This window comes from Manis pentadactyla, chromosome X, assembly GCF_030020395.1.
Source record: "Manis pentadactyla isolate mManPen7 chromosome X, mManPen7.hap1, whole genome shotgun sequence".
Classification (NCBI taxonomy): Eukaryota; Metazoa; Chordata; class Mammalia; order Pholidota; family Manidae; genus Manis; species Manis pentadactyla.
In genome coordinates, this window is record NC_080038.1 from 139,569,107 (window position 1) to 139,583,931 (window position 14,825).

General features: G+C 37.7%; 1 pseudogene; it reads left to right on the plus strand.

Annotated features, from left to right (window-relative positions):
* Positions 1-1,073: 1,073 nt before the first annotated feature.
* Positions 1,074-2,321, plus strand: LOC118917949 (tRNA pseudouridine(38/39) synthase-like; annotated as a pseudogene).
* The last annotated feature ends 12,504 nt before the right edge of the window (positions 2,322-14,825 follow it).

The following is a 14,825-nucleotide window of genomic DNA, read 5'->3' on the forward strand; positions in this document are numbered from 1 at the left end:
CATCAATATCAGGGATAAAACAGGAAATATCACTACAGTTCCTATAGTCACTAAGTGGATAATAACGGAATACTATTGACAATTGTATGCTCATACATTTGAAAATTTAACAAAAAGATATCATTTACTTGAAAAACCACAAATTATCACAACCTCCCTCAACAAAGTTATATAGGCAATATAATTATCCCTATAACCAATAAAGAGGTTGAATTTGTAGTTTACGAAGGTCCTGAAAAAGAAGTATGCAGACCCATGTGATTTTACTGGAAAATTCTATGAAATATTCAAAGAAGTTAATGCCAGTGTACAATCTCTACCACAAAATCAAATAGGATGGGCATTTCACATACAATTTTATGAAGCCAGTATTACCCTGATAACAAAAACACAAAGATAGACTAAAAAACAATGTAAAGAAGAATCACCCTACCTGGTTTTCATGCTGACATATAGCCACACAATGAAGAGAGCATAGTTTTTGCTGAGGGCTGGACACCTAGATCAGTGGAACATAATAAGAAACCCAGAAAAAGACCTAAACCAATATGCCCAACTGTTTTTGACAAAGGTGCAAAAGCATTTCAATGGAGGAAGAATGAACAGTCATTTTAACAAACCATCCTGGAGCGATTGGATATCCATAGTCAAAAAAATAAACCTTGGCCTAAATTTCATACCTTATACAACAACTAATGCAAAATGGATCATACATTGAAATGTAAAATTATAAAATTTTAGAGAGAGGTTCGATACCTAAGGCCAGGTGAAAAGTTCCTAGACCTGACATCAAAAGCATGATCCATAAAGGGAAAAAATAAATAAGACTTCATCAAAATTAACAACTTTTTCTCTGTGAAAGGTCCTATAAAGATGATAAAAGACAAGCTGCAGACTGAGAGAAAATGTACACTGCGTATCTGACAAAGGACTTGTATCTAAAATATATAAAGAGCTCTTGATATTCAGTAGCAAAAGAAAAGTAAATAGAAGATGCTACAGGTGTGGCCCACAACCAGCAGGTAGGGTGGACCTATAATGATTCCTTTTTATCTGGGAATGTCATATCATTGATGAAAACTACATGGGTTGAAAACAGACAGAAACTCCTAAAAAGAGTACAAGAACTGAAGAAGGAGGTGGAAAGACTTAAAAGGAACAGGCCAACAACAAGAATCAGTGTTAGAGAAATTGCTTCAGAGCAGGAAAAGCTAAGTGTGCATTTTATTTCAGTGCTCATGGCTGAATACAAGTAGCCCTAAGGATAGCCTGTCTGGGCTAGGGACATCAGGGCTTTGCCAGTCAGGAAAACACAACCAATATCACTGAATGGAGACTGTGAGGCTCTAAACAGGACTTGACTAGAAAAAAGCAGACAGACATCCAACTCTCAATGATGTGGTTGAGAAAAGGAGTTAACTACCTTTGTACCTTTGAGCAGGTGATTTCTCTTGTCCTCTGTTTTCACTTTCCAAGCGGCAAGGATTCAGAGGATTTTAATTTAAAAGGAAGTCCACAATGCTACTCAAAAGATCCATTATACCCACATTTTCAGTGGGGGCTCCCTCCAGCCATCTGTGTACTAGCCTGGCCCTTGTAGAACCTAGCTTCAGTGCTAGATTCAGCTGTCTGGAGTGACCTTACTGCTATTTTTACCCTTTATACTGACTTAGATATTATAACCATGGATTATGCCTCCCATAAGGATGTTGGCGTGTATGACTTCAGGAACTTCCGTAAAATGGAAGTAGCCAATAGAATGACTACTGCCATTTTCAGTGGACTAATCTGCTCAAGTACAGCTAGTAGGCCAGAGTCTGGGTGAGGGAAGTTGGCAGGAACTTTTCCAGTTATGTCAGTTTGAAGTGATTGGCCAGGGATTCCTTTATCATCAAGTATGCTTTCTGACAGTTACCTTCTTTCACATTGGCCATGGAATGGAGAACCCAGAGATTATTGATGAAGTGCTGAGCCTAGAGGAAAATCCCCAGAAACCTCAGTACAGCATGGCTATAGAATTACCTTTAGTCTTGTATGATTTTAAGTTTGAAAGTAATATGACTGGGAGGTTCAAGAGTTTGATGTAACTCACCTACAACAACTATAGGCTAAATAGACTGTTAAAATTCACATGTTGTATAGTATGCTAAAGGACCAGACTCTGCTATAGTACTCTATGGGACAAGACTGAAGATGGAGTGATAAAATGGAGAAATGTTAAGCCCTCTGTCATAAAGCAGACCACTGCCTTTGTAGTAGTGTTACTGGCCGTGAATGCTGCTGTTTTCCCCAGGATGTGTCTCGGAGGCAATGAAGAATGAAACCAACAGACAAGAGTACGGAGCAACCAGCAAAGCTCTTTTAATGAGTGAAAAGAGAAAGCTCCTGCTACTCGGGAGGGTCCCCTAAGAGAGGACAGGCCAGGAGAGCTGTGGCGTCCGCAGTTTATATTTGTAGACTCCTGAGAGGAGGAAGTCCCACGCTCCCTGGACCAAATAGAAAACTGAACTGATGACATCACAACCCACTCTTGATTGGCTGAAATACAATGCTTCATTTGCACAGGGCATAACCAATCAGCTTGCATAGGACATAACCCATTAGACCTGAGGTCTAACTAAGTGTACTTTTTAAGTGGCTGAATTTGATTGGAGCTTTTTGAAGCTTACAAGGGTTTTGAAACTTTCAGGAGTCCTGAATTCTATCTGCCTGCATCCCTCTATTACCTGCCTCAGTAGGAGTGAAAATGTATATATATATATATATATATATATATATATAAGTCCCTAATAGATCATCCCAAGTGTCAAGGATAGGAATTTTGATCCAGCATTTCATAATCAGGGGATGCATTGAGCACCCCCACTTATTCTAAACAAAAGCCAAAAGGGACCGTAATGACACATTAGAGGAAGAGAATATTTTGGAGAAACCAAGAAAGAGGCTCTGTATTGACACAGAAATTAAAAGCATCTAACCATAGAAAACTCACCATGTCTAAGAAGGCATTAATCAACTAGTAGTAAGTAAATACAAAAAAAAATTTACTGCAAGAAGTCCTAGAAATTCAGATGATCAGCTCTCAAAAAACAAAAGCAACAAAAAAACACCCAAAAGGCCATTTTAAATTTCTTGTTGCTTAAATAAGAGTTCAAACCTTTTCTTATCTCTGTCCAAAAAGACTGATAGAAGCAAAAATATTGTAAAATGGAAATGTATTATGTACATGTGGAAACCTGTGCCTTGTGTTCAAATTCATTAAACTCTGATCCTGCAAGTGTCAAAAAAAAGATAAAATGGGCTATAGACATGAATAGAAATTTCAGTGAAGAAGATATACAGATGGCAATGGAGCACATAAAAAGATGTTTAATATTAAACAGGAAAATGCAAATGAAAACTTCAGTGGGCTATCACTACACATACACCAGAATGACTTTAAAACAATTTATAACAACACTAAATGCTGGTGAGAATGCAAAGAAACTGCATACATTTCACCAGAGAAGCTATGGATGGCAAATAAGCACATGAAAAGGCATTCAAGTTTTGCCAACAGGGAAATGGACATTAAAATAATAAGATATCAGTACCTACCTAACAAAATGGCTAAGATGAAAATAGTGACCTTGCTACATGCTGGAGAGGATGTGGAGACTGGATCACTCATACACTGCTGGTGGAAATACAAAAGGATATAGCCACTCTAGAAAAGAGTATGGCAGTTTCTTACAAAAAAGCATGTGCAACTTACTGTATGTGCCATTACCACATGACTCAGCAATTGCACTGAGGATGGGTGCAGAAGTGGGTAGGAAGGAGATGGTGATGGTTATGTTCACTCTTGTAATTGTGCTAATGGTTTAACAAGTGTATACATATGACCAAACTCATCAAACTCTCACTTTAAGCTTGTGCAACTGTATGTCCACTACAGCTCAATGAAACCATTGAAAATTACACTCTCTTTTAAGGGAAAAAGAATTTTGGAAAGAATAAAGATAAGAGATACTGGGGGTGGGGAGGAGATGATGTTTTGTAATTCTCTGCAGACAAGTGTTCCCTGCATTGCCTGCACTGAAAGCAAACTGCTGCCACTGCTCTGCCGTTGGGAGGCCACCCTCAGTGTCTTAAGAAAGTGGGCTAATCAGTGGTGGGCTTGTGACCTCCCATCCCCATTATTAAAGTCCTTAGGGTGCTTTCAGTAACTTAGCAGGCTGAGATTTTTGGCCCTTCTGAGGACCTTCAGTTGCTGACATCATAGGGTGGGGTGTAACAAACACAACTATGCAGTAGGTGGCCTGGAAGTGATTTGCCTGTTGGGGGGGATGGTACTGCCACCCACACACTTCATCCCATTTAGGTTCTGGCCATCTACACATTGATGTCATGTCCCTCTTTCTGTCCCCACCTAAAGCAGAAGTGACAAAGCTTTTTCCAACTTGCCGGTGGGTTTGTGTTGAGGAAACTTGCTGTCAGTGCTCAGTCCTGACCCAGTCCTTATCCCCCATCTTCAGCTGAGATTCTGCCCATCTGGCCCCCGACCATGCAGGACCTCATGTCCCTCCCTTCTCACACGTATGCCTCTTCCCTTCTTCCCTGCTCCCACCATAAGAGAACTTGATGAAACACACCAATTTTCACAACAGAACAGATTTTTATTTTAACATCAGTGTTCCCTGTTGCTGTAAAACTCAATGCCTATGTGGCTGTTTCTCAGCCACCACTAGACTTAGCAAATATTTCAGTGGCCATTGGCCTCACTGAGAAGTTATTGGTTTTCCATGTTGTCATGTGACCTGGTGGGCTTCTCCACGTCCTCTTGGTCCTGCTCTGGCTCATTCTGACTGAGTGTCTCATTAAGTCAATGATATCGACTGATTAGTGCTGGTCCTTCAGCTGTCTTGTGCTTTCTGACAGGGTTAGCTTTCTTAGGCTTTCTTACAAGGTTAGTAGTTTTTTCAGAAGTTTTTCTACCCCAACTCTTTTGAAGGGGTCTTTTTGCCTTTATGGTTGGCTTCAGGAACTGGAAGGACAACAGAATGAGGCCGAAGGGCATTGGTTTAGGAAGCAGAAGATGGGATATTGATAGAAAGGGGGTTTCATGAGAAGGGGTCAGGGCTGAGGAGGAGTTTGTGCCAGGTAAGGAAAGAGTAACATTCTTGGGGGAGGGGGAATCAATGAAGGAAGAGATAGCTTGGGTAGGGTCATCTTACCCTGCCACTATCTCTGGACATGGGTTCATAGGGAATCTTCTTCCTTCCTTTGGAACTTGAGGTAGATTCAGCCATATCTGTATTGGGCTTTGGTACTTTCTTGGTCTCCTTAGCCACACTTAAGTTTCCCAGGAGTCTGCACAAGGCCTCCTGACCATCCTATATGTGTGTGTGTGTGTGTATATATATATATATATATATATATATATATATCCCAGGGCAATGAGGGAAGGTCATGCGCCTAAGATGTTATAGTAATTAGGAGTTGGTTTTTGTTTTTTGTTGTTTTTGTTGTTTGGTTTGGTTTGGTTTTGCTATAGGAACCTTATAATGTTAAAGAAGTTTCTTATTTTTAATTTTTGGAAAGGGCTTTTAAAAAATCATGTCTTCTATCAAATGCCTTTGTTATCCCCATTGAGATGATTATTTAAAAGAAATATTTTCCTTGGGTAGGAAATCACAGACATATTTTCCTATCTTAAATCAATCTTACATTCCTAAGGCAAATCCAACTTGATAATGGTGTATTATCTTATTATGATATTTTATTATACAGTTTTCTATGTATGATTATAAGGAAAATAGCCCTTTAAATTTCATTTCATGATCTGTTCCTCAGCTTTGAAATCAAGGTTATACTAGGCTTATAAAATGGGTTGGTAAGGTTTCTCTTATTTTCAATTTTCTGGTCCAACTTGTATGAGAGGTAAATTTTACAAAATGCTCAAAGAACACACAGTTCTATCTATAAAGCTTTCCAGATCTTTGGCTTTATTATATGTGGGGCATTTGTGGCCAGGGAAGGTGCTGATTACCATTTTTATTTCTTTATGAGTTATGGAAATTTTAATTTGAGAGAGGCATTAATTAACGATACCTATTAACAACAAAGCTAAAGTGAAGGAACAAAACAGCAGCAGACTCACAGACTCCAAGAAGAGACTAGCAGTTACCAAAGGGGAGGGGTGGGGGAGGGCGGGTGGGGACGGAGGGAGAAGGGGATTATGGGGTATCACGATTAGTGCACATGGTGTGTGTGGGGTTACGGGGAAGACAGTGTAGCACAGAGAAGACAAGTAGGGACTCTGCAGCATTTTACTACACTGATGGACAGTGACTGCAATGGGGTATGGGGGGGACTCACTAATGGTGAATGTAATAACCGCATTGTTTTTCTTGTGAAACCTTCAAAAGAGTATATATCAATGATACCTTAATAAAAACATGTAAAAAAAATTAACGATACCTATTTCTCTCAGTTTGGAACCTATTGATAGCTACATGTGTCAGAGACCTATATAAAGCTGACAGAAAGTTGTGACTTTAGATTTCTAGTCAAGTACACTTACTTGCTAATAGTTCACGCCTGAATTCACCACGCCCCTTACCACGTGGCATATTAGAATTCACCTTTCAGCTGGGAGGTGGATCAGAAGATGCTGAGCAGAGCATGCCCCACTGCTTCTTACAAATTTACCAAATAAATCCCTGTCTCTTCCTGGGGAGAAGTAACTGAAGTGGTGGAAAGCAGCTAATTAAAAATTAGACCACAACAAAGGAGTCTCCCAGATGATTGGACTCTTCAGGTTTCTTCTGCAAAATTTAGTCATTTATACCATTTCCCCCAACAATATGATCATTTCTTCTGGGGCTTCCAGTTTATTGGCATGTATTTTCATAATACGATTTCATTACTTTTTAGATTGCTATAGCATTTTTACTTTTTCATTTATATTATTTGAGTTTTAGCTCTTTTGATGTCTTGCTTGTGGTTTATTTTCCTAATGTTTTTAAGTAATCATTTCTCAATTTTTGGTTATTCTTTATTTTTTGGTCTATATTTCCTCATTTATTTCTGTTTTTCTTAGTCTATTTCCTTCCTTCTGGTTTCTTTTGCATTTACTCTGTTGCCCTTTCTTCCAACTTGTTAAATTGAACACATAACTTATTTATCCTCAATATTTTTGATTTCTGATAAATGTATTTTAAAGCGGTAAACTCACAAATTTCTGCATTAGCTACAAGTCACAAATCTAGTGCTAAGTAGTGTTAGGAATATCTCACAATATGTTCATTATTTCCTCCTTAATCCAAGGATTATTCAGTAGTATGATTTTAGTTTCTAAGATATTAGATTTTTCAGCTACCCTTAAAAAATGTATTTCTAATTTCATTATAGTCAAAGGACATAATCTATAGAATGTTAACTCAAAGTTTTTTGAGACTTTATTTGTGAACTTATATGTGATCAGTTTTTGAGACTGTTCCTTGCATGCTTAAAAATGATGTATATTCTCTACTTGTTGAGGGCAAATTTCTGTACACCAACTTGTGCTTATTCTGGTATTCAGATCCTATGTTTTTGTATTCTTTTTTTCCCTTTCTCTTTTTATTTCTAGTTTCTTGGTATAACTATTTCTAGCCCTTCATTTTCACCCGTCATACTTCTGATAAGGCCCTTACTTTGTCAGTATTCAACACCTCACCCATGGAGTATCTAATAGCACAGTTGCCTGAGCCTAAAGACTTTGTGAGGTCTCCATTTGATGGCCCAAGGCAGAACCTCCCCTGTAAAGCCCAGAACATCTGCAAGCATTAGAAAAATATTTAGGTTTCTGGACCCCTAGGAGGTATAGGGAAGGCCCCTTACAAATGTACTTTCTGGGAGTATAACTGAAACATTTGAGACTAACCCTTGGCTGGGAAATTTTTAGTCAGAGTTCATTTTAGTCTTTCACACCTTTACCTTTATTATTATATGAGCATTTAGAGAACAAAAAGTGCATGGTTTTTCTATTTGAGCAGTGGATATGTAACAGGAGCTCAATAAATGCATATATGAAAGCATAGCTAATTGATCCTGCAATACTTTCCTGCTGCAGCCTCAGAATCCACTTAACCACAACATTCTAGCCAGTCTCTAGAAATGGATAAGCATCAACAAAAAATATATAAGCTGTCTGTTTTCCTGATGCTAAATCAGTAGTCAGCAAATGATGGCCTGTGGGCCAAATTCATCTCGGCTGCCTGACTAGGCAAAAAGAAAAAGAAAGCCATATACACATTCATGCATCTATTTTCTCTGACCAATTTTGTGCTACAAGGGCAATGTAGAGTAGTTGGGATGGACAGCATATGGTACACAAAGCCAAAATTCTTTCCCTCTAGCTCTTTAAGAGGAAAAAAATTTGCCCACCCCACCCCTGGGCTAGAATCTTGAGCCTTTTCAGAGCAGGGTCTACGTTTCATTTACCTGTATATTCCTGCAGATCACAGCATATAGTTGATCTTAATATACTTAGAGTCAATAAGTTAAAAATAAGTATAATAAAACATTTTCAATGAGCACATCACTGTTGAACACTATTTAACAGCTATATCATTCTCTCAAATAACATGCTAATTCGAATATCTACAATATCATCACTATTTTTACTTCAGGTGCTACTCTTATTTCTCAAAGTAAGAAAACTGTTAAAATTGAGTTGGAGACTAAGGATAGAATTCCATCACTCTTGAAGCTAGGTTTCCTGTCCCAGCTGTGACCTTGGGCCATGAAATTGGAAGCTTGTTTAGGCTATCTTTTGTGCTTTATTTTTAAGAAGGTCAGTTGCTTATTTCCACAATGAATAAGACTTACTCATTGTAAGATAAATTCTAACTGAAATAAGCAGGTGACAAGAGGCAACAAAGGGCCAGGCAGTTTATTTGCGTGCAATTCCCAGGCGAGGTTCACCAGTCTATGCTAATACAGGCTGGGGAAGTCGCGCCCAGGAGGGGAGGCTGGGAGTTTTTAAGAGAACAGGGAAGGGAGGGGGAAGTGGGCTGCGCTAAGAGTATATGGGGAATTTTTATTGGCTCAGGGTCGGGTGATGGACAGCCAGAAGTCTCCTCCTTCTGGATGGAGGGGGTCTGCATCTGGGGTTTGTCAGCTCGTCATGGGACTGGAATCCAGGAAATGCTGTTCGTTCCTTCCCCATACGGCACAGAGCTACTTGGTGCTGTCTCTGCTCCGCCTGCATTGTCCTCGCCCTTCTCCCTCCAGTACCTCCAGCCTTACACTCATCAATGTCAATTCCATCTGTACTATAAAGCAATCAAATTGATTCTAAATGTAAATTCAAAGGAAGCCAAATGAGGCATAGAAAAGTTCTTGGACAAGTATTAGCATCACTTCTTTGCAGATAAAATATAAATATCTTGCTGTATTTCTGTGTGTTCTGCCTAACAATATTTTTCTACTGTTTCCTACACAATAATTTGTGTCAAGTTATGGCCTTTTGTTTTATAATTTTTTCAATCATCATTCAAAACTAAGCACATAATAGGTACTCAATAAATATTTGTTGCATACAGGAAAAAATTACTTTGTGACATGAGTTACTTCCTAGATGTTTATAATAAGGTAGCTTCACAAAGTAATGTGTTTTAAAACCCAGTGTGTAATGGATGGAATGACTACAAGGAAGAAATACTTGGAAATGTTGATCTTTATACCTAACCTAATATTTACAATTAGGTCTTTCTGGAACCTGAAGTAACTTTTCAGATCCCAGAACTTCTAATATGAAATATTAATGAATGAAATATCCTTTTGCATATAGTGCCAAGTACAAATGGTCAATATATGACTGTCAGTAATGTCATGATGAAATGATTAATATTTTTTCTATTACTGGTGAAGAAAATATGCACTTCCTCCCTGGTAAAGCAATTTTAGGATATGATGAATTTATCTTAGTAAATATAAACCTAGGACTGACAAAAATAATTTTAAATAGTATTTTAAAAAACAATGAAAATATTTTCCTCTAAAATCAGTAATGTACTTTCACATTTTACTTTGTTACTGTTTGTATCACAATTAAAGTATTTTGGGTTGTGTTGATGGGCCAGATTGTCAGAGCTTTGCCCCTCAGTTATAAACAATCCTTAGAGTGAACTGTCCTTTATTATATAGTATAATAAGGACCATGTGAGATTTATAGAATACATTCAGTAATATATCTCTTCAGGTCAATTATTCTGGTTTTCTTTCTTTTCTTTTTTGCTGTTTAATATGTGAAAATTGTTATTTTATAATTTAAGAGAAATCCTCCATTTGACTATATTTTCAAAACTTATCTTACTTTTACTTTGTAGTAATCCTTTATTTTAAAATCTCTTTTATATGTGTTTTATATGTTGGGGCATTTTATATTCTTGCTTGAATTCTTCTTTCTTGATGACATTACTAAAGTATATCTATATAAAATATAACAGTGATTTAGGAGCCAGCAAACCAAACCACTGTCCATGTAGGGTCAAATACAGATCATAGCTGCTTATTTTTACAAATAAAATTTTACAGTAACATAGCCATATCCATTCATTTATAGAGTGTCTGTGGTTGTTTTTCTACTAAAACAACAGGGACCTATATAGCCTGCAAAATCTAAAACATTTACTGCCTGACCCTTTACCAAAAATGTTAATTGATGCAATATTTTAAAAGTCAGAATGCTGAATTTCAGAGAAATTCAATAAACTGCTGAAATTCACTTTATGTATGTGAGACAGCTGAGATTTAGAGCCAATCTCCCTGATTCTAGGACCCCTGCTTGTTATTTCTCTATTGTAATTCCTCATTATGTGATAGGGCTGTTATTACCCTCCTCCTCTCACCAATGGTCATGGTTTTTATCTTTATTTTCCATAGTACTGGGTATTTCATTTTATTCTCACTTTTTATAAGTCAAATCTCCAGTCAATGCAAGTGGTATTTGCCTACCTGGGCAATTTTTAGTTAGGCTAAGACTTCATGTGGCAACTAACAAAACCTCCTAGATTTACTATAAAAAAAGAGGCTGCTAAGGGGGTGGGTAATAGGAGTAACCAAAGTATATGATGGATTTGTCATACATATATATTAAAACTATGGCAATAGCTAGAGTTCAATGAAGTATACAATGGGGAAAAATGAACACAAAAAATGCTGTTAGAGAAATGTGAATCTCACATTGAAAAATTGTTTCTAGTTTGCAAAAATTAACTCTCTCCACAAGATATCATTTTTTATTTCCAGAGTTAATTTTAAAATCCACTGTCTTTATCTATGTATCTGTCCAATGATATATACATCTTGGCATGGATGTCTATGGAGTGATCTGAAGAGTAAACTAGTTGCATAATCATGTGTATAGTATGTTGTAATGTTTATAGGAAAATAAAACAAATACCACATACTGGGCATTATAGTGGAATCTCTTTCCCCACCACCCCACCCCGTGTTTCTTTGCACATGACAAATATATTTGAGTAAGAACCATGACATAGCTACTGGGGATTAAAATATGATTTGAAGAGAAAGCTACATAGTGGGAGATTATTAAATGTTGCATTATAAACCACTATTACATTTCAAAGCTGAGGTTTGTTAGGGTTCGGGACTCCGGGGCTTCTCCAGAGAACAAACCACACAGGCACGGAGATGTAAATCCAAGCAAAGTCTTTATTCAGCCAGCTAGCTGGGGCCGACAGCACCTCCCCTGACACGCAGGTCGAGTCCGAGCTGTCGACCCCCAAGCAACTTTAGGTATAGATTATATAGGATTTTCACAGCCGTTGCACCAAAGCCCACACATTACCACAACCAATGAACTTAAAACACATCCTATACTTTAACCAATAAAGTTGAAACGGGGACCCGCCGCTTGCCTGACCTTTGCACAAGCATTCCTTAACGTCTTGTCACGAGTTTCGTCCCCCTTAGGGTATGGAAACTGGGTGGCTCTCGCTCTAGGGTGTTTCCTGCATTCCTTTACAAGGTTATTAAATATTACTTCATGTATAAAAATTTAAATAGAAAAATATATATTTCCAAATCACTTTCTATGGAATATTGGCAAAGCTTTCAGCCTCTACAAATCCTAAAAATCACCCATGGAAATGTGATAAATAGAACTTAAGTCTTAACTCTGATGATGGCAATGCTAAAGTATTTTGAAGTTTTCCTATCCCACTGTAGTGTTTCTTCCAATATCTTTATTTTTTTAACTTGTTTGCGTCTATATTATTCTTTTTCCTTGCTTGAGGGTTTTCTCAGATGTTCCATAATCCTTGATTGTCTGCTCATGACGGGGGGCGAAAAAATCATTCTGAGTCGGGGCATGTAACTTGGGGGGAAAATCCCAGGGCAAAATACCTTTGAAACTGAAATCAGTCAAAGGGAAAAACAAAGTGGGAGAAACCATTTATTGCTTACAAGTAGTTGTCCACTTCTGCTCACCTGTTGTCTCTTGCCACCCAGCTGCAAAAAGGGACCCCACCCGACCTCTTCAGTCTAGATATGCCCTCACTCCCCCTTGAAATTACCTATTGATATTAAGATGGCCTACTTCTCTCCACCTCTTGGAAACGCCTATTGATATAGAGATGCCCTAAGGCCAGGTGAGAGATTCTGGAAATGTTGCTATTTTACTCACAGTGGGTCTGATTGGTTGATCTTAAATCTTACTGTAAAATTATCTGGAAACTTTTTAAAATTAAGGAATGCCACATTTTTATATACTTATATCATTCTTTTTTTTGTCTGATCAAATTTTACTGACAAGTTTTCTAATCTCCTTTCTGGATGGAAAAGATCTGGCTGGCCACCAGGGACTTGGGAGCCACACTCCACGGTGAATTGAATAAGGAGAGCAGGGAATTCTCAGCATTCGATATATGCGTGGTCCATGGTCACGTAACATCTCCATTTTATTGGTACACATATCTCAACTCTGTCTGGTATTTCCAGAGAATAAACCTCCAGGTATCTGCTGGAGTGGGAGAGAGACAATCCCTAGGAACTCAGACTGGATAAGGGGATCAGGAGAAATATGAAATTTTTTCAACAGTTTTTACCCTACTCCTTATACTAGCCTCTCCCTTTCATGCCCAATTAATTCCATAAGTATCTGGGGCTAATATTTCCTGACTCTTTGAGGAGTCTGTAATGTAAACCTGGTTGGTTCTCAGTTTTTCTAAAGCCTGCTTGAGATTCAGTTTTCTTGGTGCTGCTAAGTCAATTATCACTGGTTCATTTGCTTTCCAACTCCCAAAATACTGTTGCTGTTTTATTTGCTCCTCTTCTCGCTGTCCTTGTGGATCCTAGCGGAGGTTTCCAGAGGAAGTGAAATTAGATGTGTATATTCAGTCTACCATATTATTATCTTATGCCTTTGCAGTAAAGCACTAGGAGTTTATACATGTAGGAAGCTCAGAGTAGTCTTAATGGCAGGGATTCAAATCATAAACTACATTTAATTTGGAAATGAGCTACATCTGAGTTCTTCAAGGAATTAAATCAAAATATATATACACAATGAAAGAAAATAGTTTTTTATTGCTCCCAGTTTGTCAATTAGCCTTTAATGAAATTGGTGAAGGCTACAAATACTTATTTTACATTGACTCTATCCTTCTGATGTCAAGTGAAGGGCTATGCCTACTGTTTATTAGGTTTGTAAAATGATTACAAAACCTTAAGTTCCCCTTCTGGCAATAGACTTGTCACTTCAAATAATTCCAAGTGAGGCAGGTATGAAGACTGCTTGGCATTAATGGCATATTTTGGCATAAATTGAGATTATTGGCATTGTTTGAAACTAAGAGAAGAGTGAACTTAAAGGAACCTGGCTGTATGGTGTGACTGAACAGGACCAGGAGCACAAATGTACAGTATTTAAAGGAAATTGTGTTCTGTTGGAATGAAATGAGATACAAAATACATTTGACCTGTGAAAGAATAAATGACGACGTCTTTGCTACCAGTGAGCTTGTTTTCTCCAATAACACACTGTTGTTTGTATGTTGCTAGTATTTAGGTACCAGAATGATATTTCAAGCTGTCATGTGCTCTTAATGAATTACATTTAACACAACATTAGAAGTACATGAAATTGCTTGAGAGAATGGGCTATCCATCCCTCAAGTCCGTAAAAGATGTGTGTCCACTGTTTGGGAAGCAACCCTTCAGAGGGAATAGAAATTATAAAAGTAAGAGCTAAAATTATAGTTCCCAATCTGAATGAGCTTAAAATACAGGTCCGGTCCTAGAGACACAGCCAAAAGGGAGCTCTCTCCTTTGAATGTGAGAGGAAACCATGACGAAGAATGTAGGAAAATTAAAGTAGAATGATAGTGGATTAGTTTACAGATTCTGAGGTCTAAATTGGCCTTATTTTTTGCAGTTTTGTTGATTCATTTAACCAACATTTAATGAGTACCTTGTTTATGATGGATTCTGTGCCTGGGATACAAAGGTGAAAATAATAAAATCATTACTACTGTCTACTGAATGCATACTATGCAACAGGATTTGTGGTCAGCAGACTATTAATATGCATTTTCTTATTTCTCTCACAAGAACTTTGAGTGGCAGTTATTATTATCTCTAATGACTTTTCAATTACTTGTCAGGTAGGGTCCCTGTAAGAAACAGAAAACTCATTCAAATTAGAATTTAAATTTGTGGAGGCAGATAGGTTTTTATAAAGAAAGTAATTATAAACATGTGGGTTGGGTGGACTAGAGAGGAACCTCAAAGGAACTGCAGTTAGTAGTGGCAAAATTGTCATTACCCCTCAA